General features: G+C 38.1%; 1 long non-coding RNA gene across 2 annotated transcripts; it reads left to right on the forward strand.

Moving 5' to 3' along the window:
- Positions 1–224: 224 nt before the first annotated feature.
- Positions 225–5912, forward strand: LOC138828995 (uncharacterized). Of its 2 annotated transcripts, XR_011372460.1 has the most exons (4): positions 225–271; positions 3546–4022; positions 4118–4177; positions 4916–5912. It is a non-coding gene; the product is annotated as an uncharacterized lncRNA (long non-coding RNA). The 2 variants fall into 2 exon arrangements; XR_011372459.1 differs by having other exon boundaries at positions 3546–4177.
- Positions 5913–11056: the final 5144 nt, after the last annotated feature.

Genomic DNA, 11056 nt, shown 5'->3' on the forward strand with positions numbered 1-11056 from the left:
CTTTCATGGAAGCTAAGAAATATTTGCCCCACCCAAAAGACAGCAATTGCTTTATAAAGGTGGTCAAAAGTGTGCTGAAATTATTTAAGAAAATGCTGTCATTAAATCTTTCAAGGCTTTTGTGAACTTAGAGATTTTTGATTACTTGAAACTGTGAGCTGTTTTTTTTTCCTTAGAAGAGGAATCATCCATTAGAACAGCTGGTATGAAATCTGTGTGACTTTAGGCAAAGGGCTGGATGATTCCAGATTTGAACCTGGAAGGCATTCAGGTAAGTCCCAATTCCATTATCTCATTGATAATGGAATTACCTTAGATGTCTGCCTTGCAAATTGAAGCAGAATCTGTGCAAGCACTGATCCATTTCAGATTAATTCCTCAGGCAAAGCAGAAATGTCAATACAGAAGCTGAAATGCATGAGATGATTTTTAAATTGACTTTCTTTTAGAGCACTATCAACATTTGTGGGACACTTATGTGCCAAATATTCCTGTTTACCATTTACATTGTCTAGGCAACTGCAATGACTTCATGGTGTTAATATTATCTTGACTTACACAAACAGATACTAAGACATAGATTATTCCTCTATTTTTTCTTCAATTTCGGCATTAAAAAATGATTTGAACTCCTGTGGTTGGACACAAAGGAAGAGCTCTTAACCATTTTAATGCCCCATTTTTAAAATAAGGGAATATTAATTGTAGAGCATGAGAGATTTAACCATTTTCACATATGCATATAATGATCATATTCAACTCCTTAAATTACTATCTTGACAATTATTACATTATTTCATTAGTGAATATTAATTATGCAGAGTAATGAGTTTCATTAGAATATTTTTATCTTTGGTATATGTATATATATGTATATATACATATGTACATATGTACATATACATCTGTATATATATGTACATATGTATATACATACATATGTACATATATACATATACATCTGTATATATATGTACATATGTATATATACAGATGTATATGTATATATGTATATACCAAATTTTATTCCTAACAGCCCTTCTACTACATTCTTGAATCTTCTTCTTTAGCCTCTTTTCTCCTTTCATATACCTAATAGTCATCTTTAACCCTCTTGGACTCTCTTTTCCCTCTCAAACTCCACATATGAGAAACATGATGTTTTCTTTTATTGTAAAGAAGCCCTTTTTTGTCCCTCGTGGGGCTTAAACTCTGGGCCTAGGCGCTGTCCCTCAGCTCTTCAGCTCAAGGTGAGCGCTCTTCCACTTGCGTCACAGCACCACTTCTGGTTTTCTGGTGGTTTATTGGAGATAAGAATCTCACAGACTTTCTTGCCCAGGCTGGCTTTGAACTGTGATCCTCAGGTCTCAGCTTCCTGAGTAGCTAGGATGACAGGTGTGAGCCACCCGTACCCAGCCTAAAGAAGCCTTTTAATTTGACACAATCTTGCTAGTCAATTCTTGCAAATACTTCCTGAGCTACTGGAGTCTCCATCAGAAAGTCATTATGCAGAAGGCAGAGGAAGGTAGACATAGTTGGAGCCCATTTGCCACAGATCTCTTGCATTAGATCACATCTTACAAGCAATGATAGGCATTGTTTTGAACCACCTTTAAACATTTTTTTCCCTCTCTGGTTTGAACACAGGGCCTTGTACTTGCTCGGCAAGGGCTCTACCACTTAAGCCACACCACCTCCACCCTAAATCTTTTTTTTTTTTTTTTTTGTCGGTCATGGGACTTGAACTCTGGGCCTGGGCGCTATCCCTGAGTTCTTCAGCTCAAGGCTAGCACTCTACCACTTGAGCCACAATACTACTTCTGGTTTTCTGAGTAGTTTATTGGAGATAAGCATCTCATGGTCTTTCCTTCCTGGGCTGGCTTTGAACCTCGATCCTCAGATCTCAGCCTCCTGAGTAGCTAGGATTACAAGTGTGAGCCACTGGCACCCTGCCTAAATCTTAAGCCACACCTCCAGCCTAAATACCATCTCTTTCTAGACCAAAGTTGAAGACTTTTTGTCTAGCAGTATTATAAAGGATTGATGTTTCTTAACCCACAATTTTCTTTTTTTCCTTTTTTTTTCCTCATAAGGCAGTGGCAGTAAGTGAAGCTATCATCTGGCACTTTCTATATCACTCTGTAAGATCTGGGAATTGGCAACTGGTTAAGAAAATAATGACACACTCTTCAATGTTACCCATGAATCTCCTGCCTTCTATAGCACCCATGAAGCTGTGACAGGATCACCTGCTCATTTGTGAGTAGGGTGAAATCCAGACCATTTGTAATTCTTCACACTTTACAAAACACCAAATAGGGGTGTAGGTCAGGGGTGAGAGGACCTGCCTATCAAATGTTAAGATCAGAGTTCACACCCCAGTCTCACCAACTAGTTTATACATGTCATACCTTTCATAGTTCTTGACAAGCCTATGTTTTGAGAAAGCATTTGTTTGAAGGCATTGGACTATTACTCTGATTGAAAATGTTCACAACCAAGAAAGAAGAAAATCTAGAGTGGTTATAATTGTATTATACAGCACTTTTCCCCTTGGAATGGACTTTTATCCATCTTTTTAAATTCAATATCATAGGGAAAATCAAAACAAGATTAATTTATCTTTGATGTGGCAGTACACCTGGTCTTTAAGATTATGTATGGCTGAAGGCTTTTTTGCTTTTTTTTTTACTTTTTACTTTTGATTAATTTATCTTGTTCTTTTTCTGGTCTTTCATGCAAAACAATTTACAAGTTTATTTTCTATTTAGTTTGCCAATATCCCATATAGAATAGGTCAATAGAAACCAGATGATTCCTCTATTGAAGAAATGTGTGCTCAGATAAACATGACAGTTTGTTAACTGGTGAAACGCATAAGCAATAAATTTTGCATCTGGGCTCCAGTAGCACATGCCTATAATCCTAGCTACTCAGGAAGCTGAGATATGGAGATCACAGTTCAAAGCCAGCCAGGGCAGGAATGTCCATGAGAATCTTATCTTATCTTAATCACTAAAAAAAGGCAGGAAGTGGAGCTGTGGCTCAAATGATAGAATGTTAACAGTCAGCTGAAAAAGCCCAAGACAGTGCCCAGACCCTGAATTCAAAACCAAGGACTAGCAATAAATAAATAAATAAACAAATAAACAAATATTTGTATAGTAACACAATAAAATATGTTTCTATATTCTATAGAAACCTATAAATTGCCTTGAAAATGGCATTGCCAAAGAATCTCTCATCTCTATATCAATCAATCAATCAATCAATCAATCAATCTATCTATCTATCTATCTATCTATCTATCTATCTATCTATCTATCTATCTATCTATCTATCTATCTATCTATCTGTCTGTCTGTCTGCCTGTTTGTCTTCTTACCTACCTACCTACCTATATTTCTATCTATATTTATCTGTCATTTATCCTTGATTGATTAGCATCCTCACACCTTCCCCAAAACATATTTACTTGAACATGAGAACATGATTTTATTTGGAATTAAGCTATCTGCAGATATTACTATGTTATGTTCATGTAGAACTTGTTGAGGGAAGTCCCTATGCCCACTGACTGGTGTCCATATGAAGGCCATTGGAAGACATTTTGCTGTGCAGTGACACAAACAAGGACTGATGTGATGTGTCTACAAGGCTAGGAATGCCAAATATCACTGGCAACCAGCAAGTCAGGGGGAGGCTTTGGAGTGCAAGAATGTATCCTGCCAGTGTGTCATTTTGGACTTCTAACCTGCGGTACTGTGAGTGAATAAATTTTGTTGTTTTAAACCACCAGTTTATAGTAATCTGATGTGGCAGCTGTCGGAAACAAACATAGTATCTGTCTATATGAAGCTGCTTTATCTGCTATAACAAATTAGCAGAAACGAGTACACTGGAACAATCCATGTTTATTCTATTACAGTTCTGGAAACCTGAAGTCCAATGATACTGGCCACTCCTTCTGGACATGCTCAGAGAGGACCTGTCCTTCGCCTTCCAGTTTCTAGAGGCTGCTGGTATTTTTAAATGCATGATCCACTTTACCTTTGCCCAGCCTTCATTTGTTTGTTTTTCACTCCTTTTCTGATTCTGACCCTTTCTTTTCCCCCAGAGAAGCATTTTTTATGTTTGTTTTGGGCTCACCCAAGGCAATCCAAGATAATCTAAAAAGGTGGGTTCCTATATCTATAAATCTTTTTTGGCCATATAAGGTAACATATGCGCAGTTTCTGGGGCTTAAAACATGGACATCTTTAGGATGTCTATCTCTTCTCTCACTAGTTATGAGCTAACTATGAGAATGGCAATGACAATAAGAAGGAAATACCACCAGGTGTCAAAGTGATTGTTCCTCCATGATGTTACTATAGTTTATATTGTTTAACTACATGAAATTGGCTAGGTATCATTTTATATCTAATACATAAAATAGTTCACATATTTAATATTTATTTTTAAGTATTTGTACAGAGGGATTTCAGTTCAACATGCCAATTTATGAGGATAATCCATCTTGATCCAGGTCACCCTTCCATCATTCTCCCTCCTTGCCATCTATCCCAGGGTCATACATTTCCTCAAGTTACCTAGTTGCATTTTCACACATACAGGCTGGGTATTATGAGTGTATTTTCCCACCATTTTGGGGGGAGGGAAAGATGGAATAGAATCTAGGCTCTCATGCGTGTTAAGCAAGTACTCAAAGACAGAACTGTTCTCCCAACCCAGCACCATCTTGAACGCTGATTAAAATATTGATTTTATTCCTATCAAGAATAATCCACAAATCTTTATGCAACTATTTCACTTGCAAAAGCTTTAGGGGTAGTCAGGGGCTAGACTTTGGGAAGACCCATTGGACCACTTTCCCTTTCATTGAATTCTGTCGGTCTGATTTCTATTCTTGCAGGAAGGCTGGCTTATCTTTTTGTTGACCTCCAAAGTGCATTGCTATGTGTGTGGTGTCAAATGTTGCTCTTCCAGATGGGAGGAAAGCAAGAGGTTATTCCCTCATTCTAGGAGCACACCTTCTATAGGGTAACAGCTGGAAAACCAGGACTGTGGCATTGACTCAAACTCAATACAGAAGCCTGAAAGAGCCAGTGATGTGGGATATGAAGCCACAGAGTGAGATCTGTGATGAATGAGAGATAGTCAGATTACTTTGCATGAAAAGAAAATGAAAAATAAACCCTCAAAAGTCTTGTACACCTTTCCCTAGCCATGGATGACTCTTTAGAACTTGTCTGTCATTTGGAGATCTCAAGCAGCACAGTTCACTATGTGAACACACACAGGTCAGACTTACCTGCTGCCTACTTGGGCTACTTTCTCAAAAATCCAACTTGCTCGAGACTCTTTTTCCTAGAACCTCCCCTTCCTCTGACTGTGCCTCATGGGTGGGGACACACTCAGTCCCCAGTTTGTCTGTAGGGGAAGAGTTGAGGTCATGAATGTTAGGGGCTGCAACTATTTGGTTGTGACCCTGTGGACCTGGCTCCCAGAGGAATCTATCCATGCAGACGTGATATTTGGGATCATACATTCTTTCAGATGGTAGATTGCACACTTCAGTGAGCATCACAGACTCTAGAGGTTCCTCTCCACCTGCTAGAAGAGATGGAAATCCTTCAAGTGTGACTGGGTACACTGGAAGAAATGACCCGGGTATCCTCCATCTTTACCAGTCAATTGAAGTTTCAGGAAATACATGCTATACTTTCCTTCTGCTGTGCAGGTACTAACAAGGACCTAGTAGTTTACTACAGTCTGGTTAACTAATAGGTAAACTAGATTGGCAACTGATTGTTTGAGCTTCTTCGTTAATCTCTTTATACTTATCTGTAACTGCAAAGTAGCCATTGTATTAAACAGTCTGTAAAATAGAATGTTGGCAAAGAATAAAATCCTACCGTGTTCAATGAGTTATTCACTTGTCATTCAATCCTTTATTTATCTAATCATAGCTGAACACAGAGTCCTTACAATGAGGAAGAAAGAGTACTTGACAGTTTGTGGCCAAGAGAAGGTTTTCAAGATCAGAGAGGAGTGTTTTATGAACACATAACTTGGTAGAAAACTAGGAGATATGCCCTAGAGACAAGTGAAGGACCCAGGGTGAGCATTTTACTAGGGAAGAAATTGAATCAGACAGGCAAAGTGACTTTCCCTTGCTCGAATATCCCTTCCTATTAGAATCTTTTTTTGACTTTTTCTTCAGAGTGTTAATGCAGAAAATACAGGCCACAGCACTTCCTGAGTATGTGGTGTTGGTAGAATTGAGGGTGGTGGGTCAGTTGGGCAAGTTCAAGGTCTCCGACTGATATCTTCAGATTTGTGAGTATTTACTATGTGATTCATGTTGAAAATGTGTGCAAGTTAATATGCCCATATATTTATTTATTTTTTTATTGTGAAAATACCGTAGAGAGGAGTTATAATTACATGAGCAAGGTAATGAGTACATTTCTTATCAAGCATTGTTGCCTCCTCCTTTGTTTCCTCTTACCATCCCTTCCCATCTCCGCTCCCGTCCCCCCCCACTCCTCTCCCCTCTGCGTCCCCCACCCCACCGAAGTTGTAAAGTTCGTTTTTTGACATAACGACTTGTACATCTCATTGTTGCAATGGGTCAACCCATATCCCTATTTAAATGATTTGTTTTTTCCTTCCCCTCTCCAAATTGTACCAACATCAAATACAGTGGAAACAAGGGTGATACCGTGGGGGAGGGACATACAAAGCAACAAAGAAATCATGTTATAAATATGTTAGAAACAATAGCAAGAAAGAAAAACCATTTGAGTCCTTATCTTGGGGTTCATTTGCCAGAAGGCTAGCTGTGCTACATGAGTTCCATTTTTATTTTATTTTCCCATTTGTTCTCAAGGCTGATGACACTACTGAATGAATACTTGCATGTATACATTCATGAACCAATATATGTTTCTTTGAGAAAATTTGGAGAGTGTATAATACAATCTTAGTCTTACCGTTAACACAATTATTATAAAGAAGATGCACAAATCTGTTATTTCTCAAGTTATCTACTTATGTGGCTATGTTGAATATATGTTCTTGTAAGATGAGAAAATTAAGACTGTTGTATTTCCTCTTTTAATGCAATTGTATTTCTACTTAAGTATCTAATTAGGAACATTAATTTCTGACTTATTATTAGTTATATTACCATACATTATTAGCATATATAAGACTTTTGCTTTGTCTTCAATCATAAACCCTATATTGTTTAGAACCTTAAGTCTCTATTTAAAGACAGTGTGAATTACCAGCTCATTCAAATAAATGATGTCAAATTTCTGAGCTCCTTTGTTTGATTAATCCTTGAAGTTCAATGGCTACACCAGGCTGTATTTTAGCTTTATAATTCTCTTTCAGCTTTCAGCAAACACAATGTTCTGTTCCAACCTTCACCTGCAGGCTTTCTGTGTTCCGGAGAAGTGCTCCTACATGATGTATTTGAATATTCAACTTTGGTTTCATTTATTCTGTTGTGTATTTTTAAGGAAACCAAACAGGTGGAAGTTTGGCATCCATTGTTTGTTGACATAGAGATCATTTTTCTCTCTAATAATTTAGACCTGCTTGTAATTTTCCAACTTCATTTTTCACAATTCTTTCTCTCAAGTGGTGTATTTTCTGCCTTGTTCTGTTTTACTCTCTAATTTTGCTGCTTTTGAATTGGTATGTATGTCTCTACTGGTTTTTTATTATAAATCGCTATATATTTTTTTCAACTAAAGTACAAGGATAAAATTTTACCACATACTGGAATCTTTAAATCTTTTATTCCTTCTGTTTTTTTCTCTGCCTTACCTAGTAAATATTTGTAAATGTATTAAATGTCTTCCCCAGGTCAATAAGACAAGAGTAATGAAATATTAGAAAGAAGAAAAATAAAACTGTCATCATTAACTTAGGAAAAATTCTATTATTGACTTGTTTCTGATATGAAAGGGTATCTTGCTATCTAATTTTATGTGTTGTATTAGTAAACATATAGCCATTAACAAGTTATGGGACATACTTACTTCTAGACCTAGTTTGTTAAATTTTATTGGCTTGTTTCAATCACAAGTCAGCTAGATCTTAATAAATCTTTACTTTGAATCCAATGAAATAACTATTATTTAATCCTTTATTTAGCTAATGGGGAAGGAGATAGTTACCAATTACATCCTTAGGAAAAACTTACCTTGGTGAATTTGATTTGTTTTTGTACTGCTTAATGTTTTACATATATTAGTGAATTGCTATGTCTCTTGCCTGTAATTCTAGCTTCTCAGGATGCTGAGATGTAGAGGATTGAGCTCCAAAGCCAGTCCAAGTAGAAAAGTGTGCAAAATCCATCTCCAATTAGCTAGCAAAAATGCTGGATTATAGTGTGGCTCCAGTAGCAGAGCACCAGCCCAGCATGCAAGTCAAGTGAGTGGGAGACCCTGAGGTCAAGCCATGGTACACACACACACACACACACACACACACACACACACACACACACACACACACACGCACATACACACACACACAGATGAGCAAGTGTGTTCACAAGTGTTTTACATTATTCATACATTTAAATGCATGAACAACCAGTGTCTTTCATTTTCCTTTCTTGAGCTGTTCCTAGGAAGTTTGAGATTATTGCCTGCTTTTAAATACATCATTCTCAATTGTGGTGATTTTTTTCTGTTTAGCGTGTTTGAAAGTGTCTGCATATGTTTTGTCATGGTCAGGATGGAAGGGCAGATACTACTGTCATCTAGCAAAGACTAGTGCTGCTGCTGCATGGTCCCTGCCCAGGACGGCCTTCATTGCAAAGGACAGATTCAACTTTGAGAAATCTTGCAATCGCTCATTTTGGATAAAATTGGAATGATTAGGTTTTTAAAAGAAGGGTAAAATCTGTGGTGTGTGTGTGTGTGTGTGTGTGTGTGTGTGTGTGTGTGTGTGTGTGTGTGTGTGTGTGTGTGTGTGTGTGTACATGACAGCACAGGGGCTTGAACTCAGTACCTGGGCACTGTTCCTTACATCCATTTCCAGCTTTTTGCTGGGTAATTGGAGATAAGTGTCCCAGAGACTTTCCTGCATGTGCTGTTAATGGACCATAATCCTCAGATCTCAGCTGCTTCAGGAGCACCAGCACCTGGCTAAAAATTGGGTAAAATTTACCTGTAAGATAATATAGTCTTGGTTACATAAGATTTCTGAAGTAATAAAATAATCCTTTTGATACACATGAAGGTTTCTGGAAAAGTGTCCACTGGAAGTAGATTCATTCTTATAGGGTCTGGTAAGGTTATTGACCATGACGGTAGATAATTATTATCTGAAGCTTCAAGGCAGAAGTTTTATGGAAAGAATACCAAAAAAATCCTGTAAGGTAGAGATGGTGAGAAAAACAGATATTATTTCAGATCCTGGCCAAGGAATCAGAGAAGTCTGATAAAAGCTTTCATGTAGGTGGACCCAGAGGGGAACTGGCTGGTTGGTCTTTGCATAGAAAGTGGTGAGTCATTCATTCTCAAGGCTTAAGAAAGCAACTATGGGTAATCACGTTGTAAAGAAAAGCTGAAGTGCCATGGTAGAAGGTCTTAAGTTACAAACTACTAAAGGTTTAAATTTCATTCTGTGGACAGCAGAGGGTCCAAGAAGTTATCTCTAAGGCTAGGAGCTGAGCTCGTACAAACCTGCTTTAGAAGTGTTTTGATATGTGTATCAATAGATTGGCTATCACTTCAGAAATTGAGAGATTCATCCAGTCGTATTCTGCTTACATTCTGGTCTGTCACCTGGAGTCTCTAGGTCTGCTTTTGATTTGCCACTTTTATGACAGTTTGTGTTTGAGGATTGTAATTTGTTCATGCCTGTCTGATACTCTTCTATTCTCCTGCCTGCAACTGAAATTAATGTGTTCAGTCATGGTTCACAATTGAGAAAGCCAAAATTCTGTGAGCTAGTGGGGTCCCCTGCTGTCTCCAGGCCTATGTGGGTGGAGAAGAAATTGGGTATCGCTACCAAAGAAACAAAGTGAGCAGCTGCTGACCCCCAGGAGACCAGACAACCTGCCAGAATCCTTGATCCCCTTAATTTCAGCACAGCCAAGACCACTTTTTATTTTTATTTTGTCCCGTGTGAGCTCAGCCACATGTGAAATTCAATAGTTTCCATAAACCTGGTCGGCATGACCAAACACACACAAGGCTGAGAGAACAAAAAAGGGTGAATCTCTTTTGTAATCAATATTCCTAAGCCAACTGAGAATGATAATTCCTTCCAAACTTGCTTCAGTTAAACAGGATCTCATGATGATTCATTGGTGGTCTCCTGTGTCAGGAGAGTTTGTTGACAAGTGAGGAAAAATAACAGATGCAGCATAAAGACCGCAAAATCCATTTCCTCCTGATAAATCCACTGAATCCAACTACCAGGCTTATGTAACAATAAGTGAGATGGTGCAAGGTCCTGGTTTCTAAGGAGAAAGAAATCAAAGTATCTCACTTTTGCAAGACAGATTCACAGGAACCCTTGAACATACATGTGTATGTGTTTACCAGTTTGCATATGTGTGTGTGCAAACACAACAAAACATATCCATATATAATTTTGAGCCATTGCAAATAAAACTCATGCATGTCATTTTGTACACATAGGCACACACACATAAATACATACTCATAAAAACAGATACATATGAAGACCACTCTAGAAATAAAATACACTGCTGATAAAAAACACATGAAGATCTAAGGAGGGAAGATGTAACATTAAAAATTGTGTAAATGCTGGGCGCTGGTGGCTCATGCCTGTAATCCTAGCTACTCAGGAGGCTGAGATCTGAGGATAGTGGTTCAAAGCCAGCCCGGGCAAGAAACTCCGTGAGAATTTTATCTCTAATAAACCACTAGAAAACTGGAGGTGGCACTGTGGCTCAAGTGGTAGAGTGCTCGCCTTGAGCTGAAGAGTGCAGGGACAGCGCCCAAGCCCAGAGTTTAAGCCCCATGACTGACAAAAAAAGAAAAAAATTGTGTAA

This window comes from Dipodomys merriami, unplaced genomic scaffold (genome assembly GCF_024711535.1).
Source record: "Dipodomys merriami isolate MVZ:Mamm:240054 unplaced genomic scaffold, mDipMer1.0.p SCAF_17, whole genome shotgun sequence".
NCBI classification, from domain to species: Eukaryota; Metazoa; Chordata; class Mammalia; order Rodentia; family Heteromyidae; genus Dipodomys; species Dipodomys merriami.